The following is a 24,790-nucleotide window of genomic DNA, read 5'->3' on the forward strand; positions in this document are numbered from 1 at the left end:
GATGAGGTTGGAGGCAATATATACAATCCATATGTCCGTCCCCCTCGTAAACTTTTTTCAAGCCGCACGTCGCGCATGGACGGAACAGCGCTTTTCCGGACACGGAGGACATTTTCTTTACTCAAATTCCAGTAATGCAACCTTGTACAAAATAGTAAGACAACGCAAGGAGATCCCACTACTTTGGAGACGGTTGAAATCTGAAGGGGAGCCGCGGGGGCGTGCCTCTTATACTGGGACGGCCTACGTAGCATGCGTAGGCGGGTCCTAAAAGGACGTAGATTGGACACAAAAGTGTCAGAAGTTTTCCTATTGGAAAAGGCTATATATGTGTACCGAGGGGTCCCAGTCTGACGACGGGGAATATTCTAAGCATGTGAATCCATGAAAGATCCAATGCTGGAGAAATCATAAAACCTTTCTATATACTTTTAATTACACAGCTATTATGATTTGCAGATAATTTATGAGAATTAACAATAAGCAGGGAACAAAAAGCAGTTAAATGAATCATTCAGCTCATCTAAAATATGTTCATAAATTCAAGGGTCATAGCTTTTCTAAACAACTGAATAGTTCGTATCAGTCCTATTATACGTTTTCTCAACCTTTAGAATAAGACTGCTGCCTATTTAAAACGAAAGGAAAGAGCGAGGATATTAAGTTTAATTGGTTTATATACAATGAAGAGGGATGGGGAAGCCTATCATCCCCTACCCCCTCCTACTAAATTCATGTCAAGGAAGTAGCCCAGAAAACACTGCAATCACTCATTCTATTTCAGACAAATTCCCAATGGACCCATGATTGACAAGTATGTCGAGAGGTATGCCCTCAGCCAGCCATACCGATCGAGGGATATACAGATCTTTCCATGTGTGGGTGAAGAGCCACAGGTCATGAATATGGACACCTTTATGAACAGTTTGGACTAAACATCAAGAAGCCATGTTACTGACATTGTTGGACACCACGACACAGCATTAGACATGAAGCACACATGCCATCCGCACTTCGGGACACAAACAAGCACTTGAATACATGAAGAATACAAGCGTACAGTTCTATAGTTAGAGGACAGATACATACTGTGATTGCTTTTATTATTTTGTCATTAGCCAAAGGCAGCACGCAGAAACCGCAAGGGACGAGATCCTGATCAAAGCTCGCAGATGCTTACATGCGAATAACCCATTGGAACTACAGGAGCACCTCTGAGACCTGACCGAACCAAGTGTGACTAACCTATGGAAATGTAGCCTAGTATGGACACTGTAGAAACTGCATTATAAGGTTTAGTAAAAATACAGCAGGCCTCACAGCAAGAGACGAGGTGAGCTGAGCTGATTCAGGCTGGACATCTAGCAAGACGTGTGAGACAGAACCCGCAGCGAAAGCCAAGAGGTACGGATGACATTCCAACCCCCAGACGACAAAGGGACCAGCTGCAGAAAATACTAATAAATCCTCATAATTTGGGGCTGCACAGCTCAAATTCGTGGTCTCTGAACAAGTGACATGGCCGAAGCAGACAATGGACAGCGATCCGTGGCGGAAAAGGAAGGCCGGTTCCAGGCCACCAGACACAGACAGCGACAAGTATGCAACAAGTGTTGCGCCAATCATGAGCTAAGGTGGGACACACAAGTTACAATGCAGACAGTCATTCTTATTACCTTGAAGAGGTACACAATGAGCTGAGAATGTTTGCAGATCCCAGGCGTGGGGACGTCCGCTCTTTCCAATCACAGTTTAGTTTGTTTATTCACATTTTATGCGCACCAGACACATGGGTAACCGGGCACAATAGGAAGATGCAAGGCTTCCAATGTTGAGAAATGTACAAAGTATATAAAATAAATGTTTACATAATTACAAAATATACAGATTATGCAAAATAAGGGCTCTCATAGTTACAAAATATACGAATTATACATTATAAAGTCAGATATTTACACCAAATATGTAGTGTGCAGATATACAATTTACAGATGTCACAGTTTATGACTGGGAGAGTAAGGCGAATGGGAGTAAATTGGTCAGATACGGTATGGGTTGAAGGGTAGGAGATGATGTGTTTGTCATTTTTTCTGAAGTGTAGGTAGGGTTGTCTGCGCTACTATCAAGTGGCAGTGAGTTCCATAATTTGGCAGCCTTCACAGGGAAACTATTGCCACCAATTGTGGTAAGCCTATATCTGGGTATGGCCAGGCAGTTGAGATTGCCAGCTCTGGTGGGTCTAAGAGAGATTCTTTTGTGAAGTTTGTTAGGTAGCTAGGGGCCGCATTGTTTAGCGCTTTGTGGGTCAGTGATACCGTCTTAAGCTGACTTCTGTTACTAGTAGACAGCCATTTATGTTGGCGTCTAATAGAGGAGATATGGGTTCTTTTGTTTATGCCAAGTGCTGATCTTAAGGCATTATTTTGTAATGTTTAGAGCCTTCGGATAGTAATTTTGTTGGCACCAATGTATAGGGCATTACAGCAGTTAATTCTGGATAGTATGAGTACCTTAGGGGTGGATAGCAAAGGGCAAGAACCAGCGGTAAGTCCACCACACTACAACAATTTTATAGTTAGTGACTTCGGGATGGAACAGGTCAACCACCTGACATGCGAGGACCAGTAGAACAACATCTATAGTGTCCACTATAGGCAGTAGAATACTCAATACCCAATCATTTGGCCCAATAGGTTTTCTGGAGAAAGGCCCAAGTTGTGACGACATGCAGTAGTAAAACCGGCCTGCGAGTCGAGGAAGAGCGAGATGTGCATGGATTTTTCCTGTTGGTTTTGCCTGTAATAAACCACAATTTGAACTTTCTGTTGACAGAGTACGCTGTGTATCCTAGGGGAGGGAGTTGGGCCCTCCAACTCTGCCGACTTGCAGTGTCCTTCTGGCATAACTGGGGGCCCTCCCCAACAACAAGTAACCATTAATGCATCACCAATAAGTTCTGAGGGTCATCCGACAACAAGGACCAGAGGGAGGAAGGGCGCGCATTCATGGAAGCTAAACCATACATTTGCGGGGAGAATGTTCAGAAATCCTTAAGATGGAATATCAGGCAAACATCCATTCAGGTTTGAAGCCCTCCCCCGCCCCCCAATGATATTTCCATTACCAATAATGAATGGCATCAATTATGAATAAACACTAAAGTTTAATATATACAAAATAAACTTTAATATCTCCCCTCTTCTCTGAACCCAGAGGCACTGTTTGCCTCCACCTGTCTCCCTTTGATGGTATTCTTTGAGTACTCAAGTTTTTCTTTAGGCACCTTGGATTTAGCCTTTCGCTGAGCTTGACTGCCTCTGAATCTTGTTCTACTTTCAGAGTGTCTCAAACCTTGTATCCAATGGTCTTGCAACCTTACTTGTACAAAGGTTAATGGTTCTGCCGCAGTATTGCTAAGTGGTCTCTCGTTTCTGGAGGGGATCTGAACAAAAAATATCCTTTAACTAGACTTCTGTTCTCTGCATAGGTCAGACTAACTTGGATTGAATAGGCAGAATACAAATTCAAAGGATATTGGTTTCAGAGAAGACATTTGTTCAGAGCATGCATCAATCTCAACTATCACATTTCGCTCTGGGCCCTAGATAAGATTTCTATTCCTAACATGTACTTGGGATTTCTCTTAAAGACTTGGCCTTGGAAATATAGATATTTCCAACTTCAATAAATTGTTCAATCCTCCCAAGGCACTGTTGGTTACAGGGTTACACCAAGAACCCTTGTCCAAACATGAATCAAACTTGGGAATTGAGCCTATTTGCCCAGCGTCAAAGTAGTATTCATGTCTTAGTATACCTTCTACTGTGCCCTTGTATTTGCACTACATATATAACATTCACTTTTTCTCAAATCATGGCTGTACACGTCTTCTGGCCACCTGTCTCTGGTTGAGTTTTGCTTCCACCACTGTTGCTCTCTCCAGTTACTCTCCTTGCCAACTTTCTTCAGCCTTCACTCTCTGCCCCTCCCCACGTTTCTCCTCACAGTTCTCAGTGGCGACGTTCCCAGAGTCTTTCCTTCTCCGGATACACTTAGTAATCAGAGCTGCTCTGGGTTTTTCTGTCTGTGTAGTTAATCTCTCTCATTTCCTTTTTTACCAGGTTGCAAGGCTTAGCATGTGTCGACTCCACTGCAGAGTAAAGGTCCAGCTAACTCTTACCACCTCTCCAGCGCCCCAGCAGCAGTACTTTGCAGCACTAGTAGACAAACTCAGGTATTTTCAAGTGCACATTGCCAGGATGATGTTAATCTTCATCGAGGCCAGTTAGCTCCCATTATTCCACTCAACTATATCCTAGCATAGTCTGCCGATAACCATCTTCCTGGATGCTCCACTCTTAACCAGCATCTCTAGCACAAACATTAACTTCAGCTCAACCACCAACAGTCACCATTTGTCCTCTGGTGAGTTTGGAGGGCTCGATCACAGATTAAGCACCTCCCAAATGGCTTCTCAGAAGAGAATGGCATGCTACACCTCCCAACTTACGAATGTCCGATGTGCATTAATTACTCAAGTTAAAACGGTAAGCCAGTAAGGTCCTGGCCAACATGCAATGGCATTTCAATACTGTAAATGTGTTCAAAAAGCTAACTGACCACATAGTACCAGTCCTAACATTTATTACAGTCTGGACAAAATTAAGCAATCTATAGTGCAAAAGTGAGGGCACCAAAGTTTTGACCAGAGCGTGCTCAATGGGCAAGAGACGGAAAGCCCTGCACATTTCCCCATGCTGGAAAATATTTTTTGTAAGTTTGCATGGGTTTCACTTTTCTACTCCAACAGCGTGTTGAATGCATCTGCCTGGTAGCTAGATCAAGCACTATCTGTTAATCAACAACACAACACAGTGGTTCTTTGGCCTTAAGCACCCAAATGTGAGGGGAATAGGAGACCGCAGATGATTCCTGGAAAAGGGGTGATAACAGGTAAGCTATTGAAGACACAACAGGAGGAGGGTGTCCAATAGAGAAAGGCAAGTCCAGAGAATGGGGATAAGTACAAAGAAGGTATAAGCAAAGTAGTTAACGAAAATAAATTGAAAATAGTAAGCAGAGTAGGACTAGATGAGCATAAAAGTCTAACAAAGTTGCAAGAGAAGTGTGGTGGAATGAAAGCAAGGCCTGCAAATGGAAATGCACTTCAGACAATAAAAAGAGCCTTGAACCACACTACTAAGATCTAATGAAGTTTTGCTATTTAAGAGCAAGTATAGGTGGCCAGTGGGAGTCCAAAAACAAGGTAGGAAGCAGTTTGAGGATTGGAAACTTGAATAAGGTACGAGGGAAGGAAAGGGTAACTGGAGGATTGAAGTTTTGACTTGGTGAGATCGAGGTGGCAGAGATAAGTCTGGTGAGAGAAAGGAAGACTTGACAAAGAAGGTATAGATGGAAACTACAGGAGAAAGAAAATTGTTTTGCAGGAATTATCATCAGGGAGAATGTTATGTCAAACGTGACCACAAGATACTTGATAACGGAGACCAGAGACTGCCCCAGAACAATAGAAGAGGGCTACAAAAGGGTCCTCCAAGCATGACCAAGACTACAATTACTTTTATAGGGTTAGCGAATTTGACACCAAACCAAAGGCAATGCCCCGCAAAGTGCCAAACTAGGAATTCAGGTCTCTTGTGGGCTGTACATAAAGATTAAAAAAGAAGATATGCCTGCATGTTTGTCAGGGGAGGAGAAGAAAGGCAGCAGAGGTTAATCTGAGTGGTCGGGAAAAAAAGCAGAGTAGCAGGAGAGTGCTGCCTCCGATACAGAAATTGCTGGGAGACACGTTGTTTGCAGCTGACTAAGACATAGGAGATACTAAGCATTACAATGCCTATGACAGCACTAGTTTCAGTGGCTCTGGAGTTCAGATGCTGCTGGGAAAATAAATTCAAAACCTTGACCAGGGGAAAAATCCACCTGGAGGATGCAAAATATAGGTGCTATCAGTTTAACTTGTTGTCAATATGACAGCATAAATGTACAGCAACCTATCCAACAACATTTTATGGTAAGACTAGATCAAAAAGCAACTAGCTACTAATACGAATTCTGTGAGGTCAATTTAACCTGGCTCTTGAATCCAAACCTTACACGCGAATGTCAAGAAAACTTTAAAGTATTTGAGCAATAGGATAGCAGAATAGTCACCATAAAGATCAGGAATTCCTTTGTTAGGAATGCCCTTCCTATAATTAATAAAGAGCAACTCTGAGTATTTAGGGAGGTCCAGCAAGCTTAATGATTGCAATCTGATAACTCGCCCGACAAAGCATTGCCACGGTCTACAATGTAAGATAAATGGAAAGGTAAGGAACAAAGTTAGTGCATATGATTCATTGCTTGGGAGACTGGAGCAAACTGAAGGAGATTTACATGAATATATGATTGGCATTTGAACATCACACATGAATACCCTCCCATAAGCAGGACTACATTTTTGGGGAAACATTATCCAGATGCTTGGCTTGTTTCAATGCTTAGTGGCAGCAAACTAGTATTTGTGTAAATGGGATGAATAAGTTACTTACCAACTGGTAGCGTTCTTTTGACTGGATGTTCCTGCAACATATTCCACATCTTTGGCATGTAATGTGCACACACTGGAACTTTAATAATTTCACATACATTTACGTGCTCAAAAAGGGGTAATAAAAGGATCCATGTATCGGATTATTTGTTTTACAGTGATGTCCAATGAGGGGGGACATGTAGAGCTGTATGCGTTGAATTGACTATAGGATTGTCTAGAACCTTTGATGCAGGTGATTATTTTGTAGTGGTTTCACTAATAACCTGGGTTTCATCACTTCATTAGTCCAACTACCAACACAGGTTAGAACCCGGGCTACCCCTATTTTGTGGAAGTTGTGTCATTTTTCCACCATAAGGTACACATTCACTGATCCTTTGATGACTTTTGAAATTGAGGGTTCAAACTGAAACTTTGTTTTATATGTGTTGTGGTTTATTAATACCTCACACAACACAAACATCACACAATACACATTAACATGTCACACAAATTACAATATTTTAGTACAGACAATTGTAAACAATTTAACCTCAATAAAAGCTTTTCCAGCATTTCACATTTAAATAATAGTCAATTTACCAATATCTAGAAATACATTGTCTAAAAATCTAATAGCTGCCTCTTTCCATGAGGTAGAGTAAGTATCTATTTGAGACGACAGTGCTTCTGAGGACCTATTTCTAAAATGAATAAACAAAATATTGGAGTCTTAATTTATTTAGCAAGGACACTCAACCAGCAGATGAGTTTCCACTACGCCTGGAACTCGGCATAATTTACACAACCAATTTTCCCACATAATGGGACGAGCACCCAGAATGTCATTAGTAGGCATCTATTTAAGGTGAAGTCTTAAAAATCGAATCCTCCATTTAGTGTTGGGAAAATATTCTAAATAAGACGGCAAAACGTTAAGCTTTTTCTTCTACTTGGGCTATTTGAAGATCTAATTTATTTTTTTTGGTATCAGGAATAGTCTTGACCCAATCCACATTCCACATTTTGGACTTAACCACTAGGGGGTTTGTTACTAGCGATTCCCTCATAGTATTAGGCATTTCTAGCACTGAGTCAGAAAAGGTAATCCATGCATTGAAACCAGTTCAATAGCCTTCTGTAGCACATTTTTTAAGCTGGCCCACAGAAAGCGATTGGCAGCCATAATTATTTTCCTATAGAGGGACAAAATCTTCCATTTCACAATGGCTTCAAAGAATATCAAACCTAATTCAAACCATATGACTTGTATGGGAGTTCCCATTGGGAGGTTTAAAACTATTTTCTGAAAAGGGGCCTCCATTTCTGGCCAGTGTTTAAGATCAATTTGTATCCCCACTTCCGAACCATAAGTCAACGTCGGGACCACCTTAGATTTATAAAAATGTCTAAACTTGAGAAAGCGAGAACTGATCATATTTTTGGTTCATTATTTTTTGCTCATGAAATTATGGTTGTTTTTTGCTTTAAGGTACCGATCCTCACTACATTTGATTGAAAACTATTAAACACAAAGCCCAAGTATATCAAATCCAATAACACTTCCAATATTTCATGATTCAGAAACCATTTACAGCATTTTTTTTCTTTGTGTGCTTGTTTTTAAAACTAAGGATTTTAGTCTTAATTATATTAATGTGAAGACCATTTCTTGCCACAAAGCTCTGAAGCGCCCCCATCTTTCTTTACAGCCCTATAGGAGTTTGGTCAAGGAGGATTCATTTGTCTGCATTTGAAATTTGACCTATTTCAACGAACCCAATTTTGGCTGAAATTATTTTTACTTTTGTCAAGGAATTCTCCCACATCAGATATGAATAAATAAAATAGGGGCTACTATACAACCTTGTTTTAATCCCTGTTGCGTTATAAAAGGGGATAAAATATGGCGGTCACTATTTAGGGGAATAGAAATAGTGGCATTACAATACATTTTCTGAATCATGTCAATTAAATCAGTGGGATAGTTCCAAGATCTCAATTTGGAGCACAAAAGATTGCGGTCGATACTGTCAAACGACATAGTAATATAATAATTGTTATTGTGATTTAGTCCAAATTAGGACTTTACACATAAAACAAATGAAACGTATAAAACATAACGCATATAGCATAAGACATATAAAATACAAAGTACAATGCAATATAAAGAGCAATATTATACAGTACAATACTCTTAGTTTCATATTTCCCGGTGGAATTTCGTGTAACTGCAAATGTCTAGATTTATGTGGACCCAAAACCATCCATTGCGGGCCTCTAATTTCCTGTGCTAACGACCATCCAGTCTGATTTGTGTCGAGGGTCATAAAACCCTCTATTATTGATGCACGCTCTCCTTAATAAAATACAGAATACAACCATTAAGAGTAGTACCAGAAGAGGGCCTAAATCCTGTTTGTAGCTGGTGAAGTTTGGATGACTGAATTTCCCAAGAGAATACATGTTGTACTAACTGCTTAGCAATCAGTTTCCCTAGGACATCAAGAAGGGCAACAGGGAGATGGTTTGCTGGATTCTCCCCATTGCCCTTCTTGTTGAATCGGGACAATGACCGAAGTAGCCAACGAACCAGGGATAGGACAGGTGGCTATGACGTGATAAAAAATATACTAATATTGTGGCTCACATTAATGGGTTTCCTTTTAATGTAATACTGGACAGCCCATCAGGAGTTTTTGCTTTGCCTTATTTCATATACAAGATCAGTATTGTAACATTACGGTATATTTTCATTTGTATCCATAATCTCGTCCAAAGGCGAGTCCCCAGGATTTTTTGCAGGAATTATGGATTTTGTTCAGTTCTGCTGAGTGGGAACCATTTTCCGCACTCGCTCATTCTTTTACACTATATTTATGGGATACTTTACATTTCTTTTTGTAACTGTCTTGGGGAAATACTTTCCTCCAATTTTTATGGCATCTGTCTTGACTTTTGCTACACACAGGACCCTCTGTGCAGTGTGGCTGGGAGCCGCTTGGGCTTCACTTTTTATATTCTGCTATTTTTCTTGTGAGAGCTTATGTTCCCACAGGCAGGGAGATATTTAGTATCCCTCCTAACTTTTATATTGTGAAAAAAGCATGCCAGCCCTTACATGGAGTGCTGAGGGGGTTACACAGTATCCCCTTTCTCACTGCTCCTATAACTTTTTGGTTACAGTGACAGGCAACTCTGAATGACTGGTGGTAGTGTTTTTATTCTACCTACGTTCATGCATTTCTTACTCCCAGGCTGTACACAGGTCGCGGTAGTGCACCGAAGGGTCATCATTGACCCAAAATGGTCCCTTTTGCTGGTCCCTTCTTGATCCCTCTGCCGTGCTAGCTGGAGGTGGTCCTGGTTTGACTTTGGTCTTCGGCAGGAATCCTTTGTGAAGCACGCCAACGCTCCAGCATGCCAGGACAGGAAACAGGGTGAGGAGTCTGGTGTGACTGCCTGAAACCAGTTCCAACTATGTGGGCTCTCTCACCTGAAAGGCTGGGTTTCTGGATAAAGGCTGGGATCCTGAAGCTGAAGACAAGCTGACCACTTGAACAGAAGAAACAATGAGGAAAATGAGGGATGCCCGCAGCCACTGCCAGACAACCAGAGATGCCTTCTGTGCAGCTACTGCTGTGCGATCCCTCCTGCCAAATGCCAGGAGAACATTCTAAGAGGGCAACTCTCTACCTTAGACTGGTGGGACCAACCAGTCTTCAGACAACCTGCATTTTGAGTCATCCCACGACAAGCTTTGATCTTCATGGTCTGCAAACCTCCAATATCCTGGGACCTGCGACAATTGGGCAGTGCATAGTCTTCTGAAGATCGAATCCTCCCGAAACTTTGGTGGACTCCTTCCGGACCTCCAGAGGCAAGGTTCCACACCTTAAAGTCCCCTCACCTGGGTGCTGGACCGAGAAAGCAAGTTGAATTGATCGGGCGAGAACCGTTCTTCATCTGGTATCCTGAAAACCACAGAGCCGCAAGAAGAAATTAAGAATCCTTTGCTGTAAGAGTCTTCCCATAACTGCCGCTGCAAGATCCACTCCACTGTCCCTTCTTTCATCTGCCTGACCAGGAATCCAGTGGCCGGATCTATTGCTGCTGTATCGTAGAGACATTGAGCTGGAACATCTTCACTCAAAGGTACTGTGAGTCTCATGGTAGAACTTAACTAAAGTCGCTTTGCTGCTCCTGTGTTGCTGGAGTGCTAATGTGTGGCATACACGTTAGTCTAGTCCAAACACCTGTGTGCCTACAGGGAGTCTTTGACAAAGTCCCTGACCCTTTTCCCAACAAAAACAATTGCTACAGAAGACTTCCTCTGGAACTTTTGAACTTTCTACAGCTTGTGCTTACCTCTTTTGCCCTCCAATCTGACTCGGACACTCGTAACTAGATAGGGATAGACTTAGTGCTACACCCTAATATTGCAAAGTATATACTTACCTTGTGTTGGTTTTGTTTAATTTATTTTACCTGAAACAGTTATTCCAAAAGTAATTACTTAACTTTTGAATTAAAATATTACAAACTAGTGTGGTAGCCACTGTACTGAGAATGAACATGGGTCAAATACCCTAGTCTATAGAATTTCTTCCACTCAGGAGGGTCTACAACCACATTTTAGCTCACTACACTTTTCAGAGGAGAAATATCCATTTGCATGTCAGTCTGTCTTTCCCCCGACCCCACAAGGGCAGTCCAGCACCGAAGTGCTACATTATTCAACTCTGAACAAGAGATGGGCAACACCAGACACGGTTCGGCCATGTTGGGCCTCCTCAGTGAGGTGAAGCTGAGCCTCTCTAAGGTACATACTGCCATTCTCAAAGTATGCAAAAAAGTGTTACCTACTGTGAACACTGCCTTGATTTTTCTATGTGCTTATTGAATGTTATAGTACTTCCTTTTTACCTTAGTGCATCTATAGAATAAACCATTATTTGTATATAACTTTAGTGTGACAGTGTTTCTTTGGGCCTATGTGTATACTTCTAAGTTATTTGAACAACCTACAGCCCTGTTCTCCCTCTTAAAATAAGCATGTGCTGCTCAGCCATTGCTACCAACATACTTGTGTGGATTATGCCTATACTAAGAGTTGTAGCCCTGTGCCCAAGTGAGCGTCTTCTAAAGTCCTACATGAGGTGGACTTTTGCAAAATTCCCTAACACTCAACCTTTTTGAGCTAATCAGACAGTTCTCTGCAGGCGTTTGGGGGCAAGAAATGGCATATCTTTTTTCTAATGGAATAACCAGGTTTCCTCCGAGATGGGATTAATAAGCGCTTGATGCTGGTCATCCTTTAGAGGGTTTATCAGTCTCCAAAAATCTAAAGAATTGGTATTCAATAGAGCAGAAAGCATTATAATGGATCAAGAGTAAGACTCGGGCACAGAGCATGTTACATGATTGTTATATAGACTTATTGCCAGGAAATAAAAATCAGAAATGGTGGGGAAGTCCTTTCTATTCCTAATCCTAAAAGGGGTTTACCTGTCGCAACAAAACTAAGGAATGTCTGTCAGGATGTGAAATAAAAGCGCGTCCTCCGTCCTGTATCCAAGAATCCTAAACTGATTACCCTCTACACAACATGCACAAGGGGTTTATGGTTAACCATGTACTTTTAGCTTGCTTCGGACGTTCTCAACATAAAGGTTTAAGCTGCAGAACAGAAAAGTAAAAGTACTGCCAGGAATGGGGTTTGCCTTCCCCTAGACTCCTTCCCGGCAGTTCAAAAAGGTTTTTTCGTTATGGTTTAAACTAGATTAAAAAGGGCATGATTCTTCTGCTTAATTTCCTTCTACCATGTTCAATTTCGCACGCTTTATCCACTTTCCACCCTTGGTGTACTTCTCCTGCCAGGGTATGTTGTGATTTTCTTTCCAGTCCATAAAGGGTAGGAGTCTTCCTTTTTGTATCCACTACTTCAGATGCATTTGTCTTCACGCTACTGATTTACTCCGTTGGCAGGATATCACTTTACTTCTCTTCTCACTCCTGATTCTTTCTCCTACCAGAAGACTATACTGATCCTGTTTGCCTGGTGCACTAACCTGCCAGGGCTTTTCCTCTATTCATTCGCTCTTATCCACTTAATCACAATACTCCAAAGTTGGGTCACTGACCCCTTCTTGTCAAAGTTTGCATCAATATTATTTCCCTCGTTCAAGTATTGGGTCCTCAACCCTTTCCCAGAAGTCTTTGTATGCATTGGAGTTCTTCCTCTCACTGGTTGGGCTTCTAACCCTCTTTCAGCCTTATCGATATGTTTGTCAATTTCTCCTTTTAATGTCTTCAAGTGGGTTTAGCAACTTAACCATAACTACACCCAGGACGACAGACTGAATGGGCAAAAACTTTGCGCATGGCTACAGCCCGAACAGCTGGACGGATTTGCACCAAATCTGCGGCAGGAGCGGGGGCTAGGGTCAGAAAGCATGCTTTTGTGCGTTTGGTGGGAATCCGACCAGTACTTTTGTTGCAAACTGAAATGTACGTCTCTAAAAATTAGGGATTCTGGGTCTGCTAAGCGGACCTATTTCCCTGTTCACTCCGCGGACAGAAGTGTCATTGTCCTACGGTACAGCGTGCTGTTGGAGAACTTTGGACGTGGCCGGTGGTTGGCTGGAGAGTAGCGTGCTGTGCGTCAACATTTTTTGGCCAATGCCGCCATGGTGAATCGGAGGACAGTGCGCCGGTGGAAGGTTCAAGAAAATATACTGTATGCCATGTGTTGGCGGCAAGAAGGGAGGGAAAGTGTGGGGGAGTGAGAAGGGGTTCATGTGACATATGTAAATAGATGGAAGAAGACTGAGGAGTGTCTGCAGTATTCGTGCGTACTGTGCCAATTTGTGGGTACCTAGACAGGCAACTACTTTGGGTGGTGATTGAAGGCAGCTGTCGTAACTGCCACATAGCTTCTGCCATGACCTGTTTGCGGCAACCTCTTTCCGTGGAGCGTGGTGGCAGGTGAATTTCAGAAGGGGAGTGAACTGCACATGACATATGTTGGGTGGGAGCGCAGGTGGCTGTGCTCTGCTGATGGATTGCGGTAGTTGGGCACATGGTGGCATGGATGGGTGCATAAAGTTGCGGTGGGTCTGTTGAAGGATTAGACTATTGGGTGCATGGCCACTGCAGCAATGCATGTAGGACTCTGCATCTGGTAGAGGGTGGTGCTTGCATAATGTGGTGTTTACAGATTGGTTGGAGTAGGGCCATTGTTGCTAACAGTATGTGGGTAGGTTGGCAGTGACAATACTTTGTGAAAGGAAGTGGGTAGGTCCACAGTATGTAAATGAAAGTGCACAAGGGTGCAGGAGACCGTGTTTTTTTTCTACATTATGGTAACTTACATTTTTGTGCTGCACAGCTCCATGGCGGTTCACCGGTTGGTTAGGAGTGCTGGTGGCGGTGGTGTGTATTTGGATTGTCGTAGTTGGTGAGAGGGTGGCGTTACATTTTGGTGGGTGTGTTCAAGGCCTAGACTATTGGGTGCATGGCCGTAGGGCTTGAGCACACCCACGGCAGTAATGCATTGTTGACTATGCATCAGTTAAAGGGTGGCGACTTGTACGGAATTGTTGTGGAGCACATTTCAGACGGAACAGAGCAGCTGAAGTGAGCTGCCATGTGTGTATGTTTGGTTTTGCAGGTGAGGTCACTGTTTGAACATGGTAAAGTCTTTCGTGTGTGATTGGAGATGGTGCAGTGAAAAGTCACGCAGTGTGGGCACTGGGTGCAGTGTTTGCATGCTGTCAGTATGGAAGAGGGTACACTGATTGGAGTAGGGGCAATGTTGTGAACATTTTGTGGTTAGGTTGGCACTGATGCAATACTTTGAGTGGAAGTGGGTAAGACCATAGTATGTGAATGAAAGGCGTAGGGGAGCGGGAGACAGTGTAATGTTTGCAGAGTATGGTGACTGTTGCATTTTACGATGTAAAGCTCCATTGCGGTGCAGAGGTTGGGTAGGAGTGCTGGTGCCAGTGGTGCATATGTGCATAGTGGTAGTTGGATGCCATGCTGATATGCATGGTTGCATTACGGTGTAGTGAATGTGTGCAAGGAACACACCTACTGCAGCAATGCAGGTTTGACAGTGCATCAGGCACAGGGCGGTGATCTTTGGAGAATGGGTGTGGAGCACATTGTAGACTTGAGTTGAAAAGAGTGTATTGTGCGTTCCAACGTTGTGGTGATCGTTGCAACATGCTACAGTATGTGTTATATGGCAGGAGATGGTGCAATGAGAAGTTGAGCAGTGTGGCCACAGGGTGCAGTGTTTCTATACTGTGAGTATGGAAGAGGCTATGGTTGATGTGCAGCTTATATGTGCTTGGTTACTCTGCTGTGTGCAGATTTATTGAAGTAGGTCCAATTTTGTGAAAATGTTGTGCTTAGGTTGCCTGTGACAAATCTTTGCGAATGGCAGTGGGTAGGGGTGGTGCAGGCTGTGGTACATTTGTGGAGTCTGCTAATTGTGACATGTTTTCGTGAACTGGTGTTTTATGGGGTGCGGGAATTGGGTAGAAGTGCCGCTACGTGTTACGTTTGTACATAATGTTAGCTGCTCACATGGTCGCATGCATGGATCCATAGTGTTGTGGTGGGTGTGGGCAAGGGCTGCACTGTTGTGTGCATGGACAACAGTGTGCTGGGTGTGCCTCAGGATCTTTGTGGATGCTGCAAACGTGCATTCTTTAGCAGGAGTTTCTGGTGGAGTGGCTTAGGAATCAACCGGAACGTCCACTGAGAGTGTTTAACAGTAAATATAGAGTACAGAAATGGTAGTGTGCAATGCTGAGGTTTTGTATGCGATTGCTGCATGCGCGTTTGAAAATTTCACAGCACCCAATGTAGGAGTGCTGCAAAAATGCCAGTGCAAAGGGAAGAAGTATTGTGTCTGCTTTACTGGGCCATGGCCCTCACTGTAGATGGGAAAGTGCACGTACCACATCTGCCATTATGAGCATGGTGGCCATGGAAATGGAATTGTGGAAAATTGGCAATTAGGTATTTTGGGTGTGGTTGACAGGAAGGGGCGTTACCACATTAACGGACATACACATGGATGTCTAAATCCTTCTCATTTACTGTTTCACCTATTACCACCAGTCACCACATAAGCGCAGAGGGTAAAGTTGGACGCGAGCGACCTCACCTCCGGGAGGGCTGCAACCGTGCCCCCACGCCTCCGCAGAGACCAGGTGATCGTAACAGCTGTCCATGGGTCCAGACCATGTCACCTAAATAAGGGCACACGTGCAGAGTAGGTGCGGTCGCATGGTGATTTTGCCACTGCTCTCCTTTCGAACTGCTGTGCGTTTTGGGTAGAATAAGTTGTGCGCATGTGCATACCCATTGCCACTTCTGTACTGAATAATAGGGCGCCATACGTGTGCCGAGCCTTTTGGGAAATACAGCTGTTTATAGGGTATAGCAGGTGGGATGTTTATCTGTATATGTACCTGTATGCCATGGGTGGGTGCTGCAATCTAATTAACGTTTGTTCGCAAATGCTGGGCAGTGGCAGTGTTACCAGGACACAGAGGAACAGATATACATTTGTGTACTTGCAGAACGACCAAATGTCCCTCCCACACGTAATCATAGGTGGAGGACAAGATGCGGATATGGGGAGCGTGCTGGTGTTGTACGGATGCCTCCATTGTCATTGTGGATAGGCCAGGCAACTGTGGTGGCCATAGGACACCTACTGTTTACCTCAATTGCGGTCATTCCAACAAGGACTGTGCCGTTGAGTGAGAACGGCAGTTCAACAAAAAATGATATCACATACACTCAACAACCTTTCACTTAACATTTACTTGTACACATTCATACACACCATTAGGTAGGGTAGCATAAGTGGATACTTATTGGGGGGAATAGGGGATTTCCTCAAGGTGGTTGTGAGGGGAGGAAGACATTCAGGTATCACCATAACGTCTCCCATCACACGGATTTTGAGGGGATGGCGCCCTTTGCCATGGGGAAGGGGTACAAGTGCAGGTCTGCTAGTGCTGTTTCATTTTGTCAATACACCCTTGTATGCAACCTTTCAAGCGGCACAATTGTGCACCAATTTTTCCACTTTGGCTTCCATCCTGTCCTTTTTGCTATGCACAGAGTTTTTCCTTTGCTATGGCTGTATGCTGTTGTGGAAGGGTTCCTGCTTGTGCTGCTTGGCTTCCCTTTCCAATATGTTCTCTCACAGAAAAGAAAATGTGTTTGGTGTACATATAGCAATATATATTACAGAATGCATGCTTCACAGTACTATGCGTACCAACGGGATTAGTAGTGCAAGTCATTGCGTCATGAGGGGAATTTTCTTCCAGCCACTCTAAGGTGCTTGCCATTGCTCCGTAATAAATGAAACATTATGCTTCTCTACACTATTGTTTAGTGCGGCACATATGCAGTCAGTAGACAAACGTCAGTGTGCATATTACATTGTAGTGACGTTATGATCTTGGTACTTTCCAGTCCGTACTCTAAAAACCTGTTAAAAAGGGACGTTATGGTTAAGTTACGCGACTAAAAAACTATCACCTTTACTGAAAGCACTATGCCAAAGCAGCATTGTGGATAAAGTGCCCTACTTAAAACCAATGACATTCACTAACAAAAACGTTAAAGGGACGTTATGGTTAAGTTTCACTAGCAAAATCCAATGAAATTCAAAGGAAAAACGTTCTAACAGGAACGTTATGGTTACAGGTAAAACCGAAACCGCCAGTTATGGTAATCTAAGCAACCATAAATTCACACCACCAGTGTGCACTGCAAGGACTAACACCCATGACATCAAAGATGCCATCACAAATCTCACTGATGACACCACATGTGTGGCTTCCTCTTTTTTGTTCTTTGACATAAGTAGGCCAGGTGCTTTTCTTCACTAACAGTCAGGAACTAACAATTCAAAAAGTTTCCATCTGTGTACGGCACCCTTCTCATATGTTCTTGCACTAGTTACTTAGGGTTCACGCACATCATATGATACATATAGATGAAGAAAGTGTACAACACAGCAATCATTTCTCTGCATGGAGACAATCAGTTATGTTATGAACAGTCTGTTCATGCTGCTCCTTTTTTGCTTACTTTAGTTTCCTTGTATATGCTCATATTTGTATGCATTGTGGTGTCTGTTTTTTGTGCAGTAGTGCAATTATGTAGTTAAGGCAATGGTAGCTACTTCTTACATGTTTCACAGTACCCAAAACTCTAAAACAAAAGCATTCATGATTTCGCTATGTAACGTGCGAAGATTTTGAAGATTACACTTCTATGGGGCATGGTGCAGACAATGCCTACAGTTCCACATGAGTTGGTTCATGTACTGCAAAGAAGTCTAATACAATGGTGTGTATAGCAAGGCATTGCTCAATGAACTACTTATCTCATGCAGAAACGTAGGCATTGTCTGTACCATACCCCATAGAAGTGTAATCTTCAAAATCCTGTAATCATTACGTCCCTGTAACAACGTTTTTGCATTGAACTTCATAGGTTTTTGCTAGTACAACTTAACCATAACGCCCCTTTTACAACTTTTTTTGTTAGTGAATATATATATTTATTCTCCTTGTTTAACACATTGGGTCGCCGACTCGTCTTTCATAAAGTTCTCATTTGTATCCGTTTTATTAATATTCACACTTGATGTCTAGTACTTTGTCAATTCGACTCTGCAAGCATTTGCAGACTCTGGTAACCCATTAATTCTCATGGGTTTACCGGGTGGCTCTGGCAGACGTAGCGTCTCCCTTTCGACATCTCTGCTGGTCCACAGACTAGGCGTGCATCCTGTCAGCTGCTCCACGTTTCCTTCTCTCTGGGCGCCTTCCACGGTTGCCGGTCACCAGGCTGCTTTTGGCATGGTCTCTTCCATCTCTTTCCTCTTACCTCTGTGCTGCTGCTTACAGTTCGCTTGTCTCTAGCGTCTCGTTCAGTGTTTACAAGCCACCGACAGCCTTACTCTGTCACTCACCAAGCCGCCTCTCTCAGCTGCTTCTCTTTCTTGCTTGTCAGCTATGTTAAGTTTAAACTTCCCGCATTGTCAAGATTACTCCACAGACTAAGGCCTGGAGTCTGCTTCCCGCTTCAAACGATCTTCATTACTTCAGTCCTTTTCCCCGTCTCAGTGATGTTAAGCAGAGGGAAATGCAAATAAGGATGGTGTTTGGAGATTTTACCTTTACATTACAATATATTATACCAGAGCGTTGAAAAGGCAAATGGGTATTACTAAGATACAGGTGAAGGGTTATTCAGACCGAATGCTTTTGTTCTGTCCCTATGGAGTTTGTCCTCTACTACATGGTGCTCCCGCAGATAGCCACCCACAGGGTCAGAGTCAGGTAGCTTCTGGCTTTCCCTGGCCATGTAATGGACTTCCCTCGACAGAATCAGTATGATAGTGCAAGATTCGTCACAGAATATACTCAAACTCTTTGAAGGAGAAGGAATTTATGTGGTTTAGCCCAATTTCTATACTACCATTTTAAGCGCCCCACAAGGAGTGTACCCTCTCTCGGCCAACTTGGCACAGCTCAGCGCGAAAAACTTGTTTCCTATCTTTGACCTCCTTATCAAAAATGCGGGTCATAATCTGATTTGGTGGTCGATTTCAATGAACCCGATTAAGTAACTGGGTATCGTCATAACTACAAAGACATTTAAATTCAATTGTGTTAATGTAGAACTAATCAGCCCATTAAATGTACAAACATTCCAACCATTCGACACTTTTCTATTCCTGCTATTTAATCTAATCATTGCAGTATTATATTGAGTTCTAAAATTCTTAGGGTAGAAATTCCAGGACAGAATAAACCTACAGTGATCATGAGTGTGATTACAAGGGATGCACAACACAAAAAAATATCTGGAGAGGCAAAAACCATAGTCAGTCCTTGTAATAGAGGTATTTTGCTTCCAAGTAAAATCCAAAGGCATGTCGCCAGCAACATTCCCATTCAGTCTGATCAGATCCTATTCCTCCATAAAGTGAGTCCATGACAATCCTCTCTCTCAGGAAAGCTCTTCGAGCATTAACTACGCATTTACACCGAGAGCCCTCCATACAAACAGAATTCAAATCCCCACACACCATGATGCTATTTGAAACACGAAATGTCTGTCAACTGTCCAAAATATGTTCTAGCTTGCCAAGCATGGTCATTAAAAATTTTGTCTGGGTTAAAATAGACATTAACAATAAGGGAAAACAAAGCTTTGGGATAATAAACTGTATCACATGCTAATTCAACAGCTTGAATGTACGGTATAGATTGATCCCAAAGAGTGCCTGCAAAACGGATGTCATTTCTAATGCCAAATAATAGACCAGCTGCTGCGCGACCTTTATCCCCCTTGGTTGCAGAATTTAAAAACCATGTGAAGCAATCGGCATAAGAGATAGCCACACCAAAGAGGTCCAAAGTTTGTAGAGATACGGTTCCTATTTTTCGGACAAGTGGGAGAAGTCTCTAGTTTTCCAAGACAACATACTTAATGAGAAAAATGAATCTCCGTTTATTAGCTACCGAGTAGATTTGACATTGGGCTGGATATTACGAGGTAGCCATGACGAGTTTTCACTTTCAAACAAGGACCTTCTAACAAGTGTTCCCCGTAACAAAGTTTCTAGTTTGAGAGACGCTGTTAAAGCATGTAATATGGAGATTAGTTTTCCTCCTTGTAGGTAGTGTACTCCTTGCTGTTATGCTCACCTGGTCTCTGCTGAGGCGTTGGGGCACGGTTGCAGCCCTCGCAGGGGTGGGGTTGTTCGCGTCCGACTTCGCCCTCTGCGCTTATGTGGTTACTGGTGGAAACAGGTGATGCTGCTTGGGACTGCTCCTGCGTGGAGAATTGGGGGCATGAGTATGCAAGCTTGTGCGCCTGATTCCCCCTCCCAGACCCCTTCTCCCAAACCGTGGTACCCGTGTGATGCGCTGTCCCTAGAAAGCTCACCTGTTCATTAGTTTTGGCGAGCACTCCATTCTGCTGCTTCTGGCAGGGGCACTTGTATGATCTGGACCGAGTTCCTTCACTGGTCCCTTGCAAGTGGTAGTCCAGTCATGCTGCGAATAAGCCACTATACTTCAGTTAAGTGTTCCCGTTAGCCTTTCTTTCCTCGTCTGTTTTTGTTGTATTGTAAAGTGTGTCGTCTTGTATTGCTGTCTGTTCCACTTTTGGTGTTTACTCTTCTGCTTTCTTCCCTTGCAGGTGATGTTGCCGGCCCGGCAGAAGCAGCGGCGCTCGTGGCGACAGCCGAGGGAATGAGGAACGAAGCTGCAGCGGTACAGTAGCTGGTAAGTTAAATAGCGGGCGCGTGGGGTTCAAATGCAGCACGGCCAAAGGACGGATGTTCCAACCTTGTCTTTCTTCTTCACAGGCTTCGAGTTCGTGGATGCGAAGTGCGGTGCTGCGGCGTCGGGATCAAAAACACTGGATGTCAGGAGAGGAGTCTGCAGATGAAGCACCGGTTTCCTGGAGGGGAGTATGCAGGAGAACACCTGGCTTCAAAAGGTAAGTAAACTGGTCCAAGCGGCGGTGAGCGTCACGTTGCACGTGAGTGCACAGTAATGCAAAGCACTGGCTTTCAGGATGGAGCAGCTTATATAGCCGAGCTTCAGAAGCCACGCCCACCAGGTTCAGCCTGCCTGCCACACCCGATGAGTCAGCACATGAGGATGTTCTCTGGAATAAAGGCTTTCAGCTCCAGGAAAGCTCTTGTAAATTAAAAGCACTCCTGCACTGAAATAAAGTGTTCCTGCTCACATCTCTATATGAGCCTGCCGCCAAGGGCGCCAGGACGGAGCCCAGCCAGGGCCCCTGTGTTTATAGGTCCCAAAGGGACATAAGTGAATCAAGTAACCCATTGCCCCCCCATCACTAGATGGTGTGGTTTTTGTGTTCTGGGGCCTGTGGCCATGACACTTGCTTGCTGTTTTATCAGACAATATGGTCAAATTATAACCACAAGGATGTATCTCTTCTACTGCCCTTAAAATAGCATTAAATAACAATGTGCTAAACCACCCAGGCCCAACGCTAAATCATTTAGAAACTCCATCTGATCTATATTCTTAAATCTAATCCCCTTCAAATACTCAATTGAATTAAATAATATTAAAACATGTGATCTGTTAAGAATCATGCAAGCATTTGAAATGGGAATTTTTATAGTAGCAAACAATTTGTCTGGATCGGAACTTTACACTGTCAATCTTGTGAAGATGCTTTATATTCCTGTACTGAAAGTGCACTTTGGACCAGCACATGCTTTCACTTTCGTGTGATAGTGGACGGCTTTGATGAGGCAGTCATTGCACCTGAGGTTTTAATTTGCATCAGGCTCCTTCTCTTCAAGAGTCCTGAACAGCACCTATTTCTACTTATTGAGCTTGCCTGGTGTTACATGGTTTGCTGTAATTGTTTGAGGAGCCACAAAACCAGTAGCCCCATTTCCAAAGCCGATAGGATGTCCCAGCACAGACATAACACCAAGTTGAGGTTTAGCCACCTTCTCCACAGATTCAAAAGACTATGTGGATATATTCAACAATTCATCAGAAATATCAGACTGCTTGCATTGTTGTGCGACATATGTGGTTTCTGATACAATTATGAGTCTGTATAGTGTTCCCCCGGTTAGGGAGAATTCTCTGTTTAGGCTGAATTTCCTAACCTAGTGAGTCCCCCAGCAGCTTTGCTGGATTTTTGGGGTTTATTTTTTTCTCCTGCCAAGAGTGAGACTCGTTTACCCTCACTCTTGGGCATGATTTGAGTGTGTTTCTTTGAATCTAGATGTGTTTAATGGGCTATGGGGTCTTTTACTCCATAGGGCTTCATGTGTTTTTGTGATGTGTGTTACACAGCACCCTCAGTGCAGTGACACAGGGGTGTCATAGTGACCCCCAGTATAGACTCCATACCCTGGGACTGACTACTGTCTCCCAGGGCATGTAAAGTCACCATTGACTTTACTAGTCTTAAATTCTGAACAGAACCAGTACAAACCATCATATTGTGGACGTACTGGCTAGGGCAATTCAATTGCCACGAGGTCTGTAAGTCGATGGGGCACTGTCTCCGTCCCCCCTGATCGAGTTTTGGCGTGTGGCAGTGGAAACTACTTTTTATATTCTACCACGAATATTTTCCTATGGGATTTCCCATTGTTTTAGGCTACTACCTTTATTTAATTATTTACGGTAGCCTCGAACATACCGCCTGTTTATTTAATTAATATTAATTCTCCGGTTGGTATTTTTTGCCAAAACTTGATTCTAAAATGGCGTTTGTGTGCTCTTCTGTGACTCCAACCCAAGTCGAGCCCTTTGTTCCACTTTTTGGCGGGCTTCTCCACAGAAGCCCTCCAAAGTGGTGCCACTCTGTCTGGGGTACTTAGGAGGGGTGGAGGGAAATTTAGGCACCCTGGACTGAGTTGCCTAGGCAACTCAAGTCGCACTCCATCCTGATTGGCCCAAGTGGTGAGCCGGCCGACTCACCAATTAGCATGTTTGAGTGACAGCTAGGCTGAGTGAATGGGGGTTTGCTGCATACAAGCAGGGCTTTGGGGACTGGAACTTCAGAAGTCGCCACAGGACCTAAGAATCCGACGAGAGAGAAGCTGAGCCGACCTGCCACGACACCACCACCGGTGGAGCCCTGCTGGACTGCCTCACCACTTTTCCCAATAACAGAGGAGATCTCCCGCCGGAGGCTCTTCTTCCTTTGACTGGTGGGGATAACCAGTTTCACCGTCTTTTCGCTTTCCCGACGTACCTCGTGGCTGCCTTGCCCGTGCCAAGCACCCCGGCAACCGGGATAGCACGTTTTACCACGACCGTGAAACAAAGGTACGACCTTTAACCGGAAAACTCTGAGGCTGGTTTCTTCCCTGGTAGTGCAACGACCTTCATCTTTCCTCCAAGTCGAGATCTTCTCTTCCCCTGGACGAAGACGAAACTTGCACCCACTACCAGGAACAACTGCCACCACTGGAGGATCCTTCCCACTTAAGGTACCGTGTCCCGCCTGGCTTCCCTTGCTACCGACTGTACGGGGTAGATTTAGCCCCGGGCTTTCGAACCTGGGTTAGTCTGGGACACCCTGGCTAAACTTCCCTAAAGCCTCTCTAAACTTTTTGAACCGTCTGAAAGACTTTCTAAGCCTAGTGTAACTGTGTGATCTTGGGCGCATTTGTGCTCTGCTCTCTGAAAGAGTGGGCCCAACGTTTGGACTTTGGCTCACCAGTGACTTTTGCTCTTCTGCCTTGCTTACAGTGTTCCTGAATCTTAGAGTGGTGTACCTTTCGATATTCTGTCTTTTTCCCTCCCTTTTTCACAAACTTATTGGAGTGCAATCTAGTTAAGCGCTCACCTCTGTATGAGAATAAGTGGTGTTTTACTGTGACTTATCTGATAAGGATAAATAGTAACTGTGTTTAGAATATTTTACAATAAGAGTGCTGGAGTGTTTCAACTGCGTTTTTAAATAAATAATTATATATATATACTTTGATACCAAAGCTCTGGTCAGTGTTTGCTTGTATTATTGTATCTGAGTGCCTATTGTGTATGCTTTGCATACTGCCTAACTCTTCTTGAGGGAAGTCTGACTGCTCAGCCACAGCTACCAGGTACATCTGGGTGGTGCAGACTGCTACCAAGTGGGTTTACTGCCAACACCTGTAGTCTTAAATCTTTTGCAGTGGTCCCTAAGGGAACTGCACAGGGTTCTGCCTAACACCCCCGCACTACTCCAGATTCCTCTTGACTCAAATATTTGTCCTTTTTTTCCTTGCATCAGGAGCCTCTGGCAACACCCTCAAGTTTGAGGAATTTACACGAACCGCGACTTAGCCACAACAGAAGAACAAGTTACTCTCTTACCTGGTAACGTTCTTTTGATGGGATGGTCTGACGACGTATTCCTTATCTAGGACATGTAATCACCACAGCTGTGCTGCTTCGGAAAACCTTCTGCGTCCTGCGTCGATGTCGATACGCCGCCCTCGAGGACCTCCTCCGACTGCCGACGTCACTGGATGTTATAAGTAGGACGCACGACGCCCGTAGCCTCAGTTGTAGTTTTTTCCCCAGAACGTGTGGCACCAGTCTTCTGCCAGTCTGACATACAAAGCCTTGCGGAAACGAAAGCTGCAATCGCATAAGAAATTCTGTAGCGGGGAAGGCAGGGAGGGAGCGATATGGA

The 24,790-nt window shown here is 43.7% G+C and overlaps 1 protein-coding gene across 4 annotated transcripts in view; it reads right to left on the reverse strand.

The window, feature by feature from the left end:
* ITSN1 (intersectin 1) overlaps window positions 1-24,790 on the reverse strand; it is a 3,188,156-nt gene that overhangs the window by 2,592,465 nt on the left and 570,901 nt on the right. The window lies entirely within an intron of this gene.

This window comes from Ambystoma mexicanum, chromosome 7p (assembly GCF_040938575.1).
Source record: "Ambystoma mexicanum isolate Mex_15411 chromosome 7p, UKY_AmexF1_1, whole genome shotgun sequence".
NCBI classification, from domain to species: Eukaryota; Metazoa; Chordata; class Amphibia; order Caudata; family Ambystomatidae; genus Ambystoma; species Ambystoma mexicanum.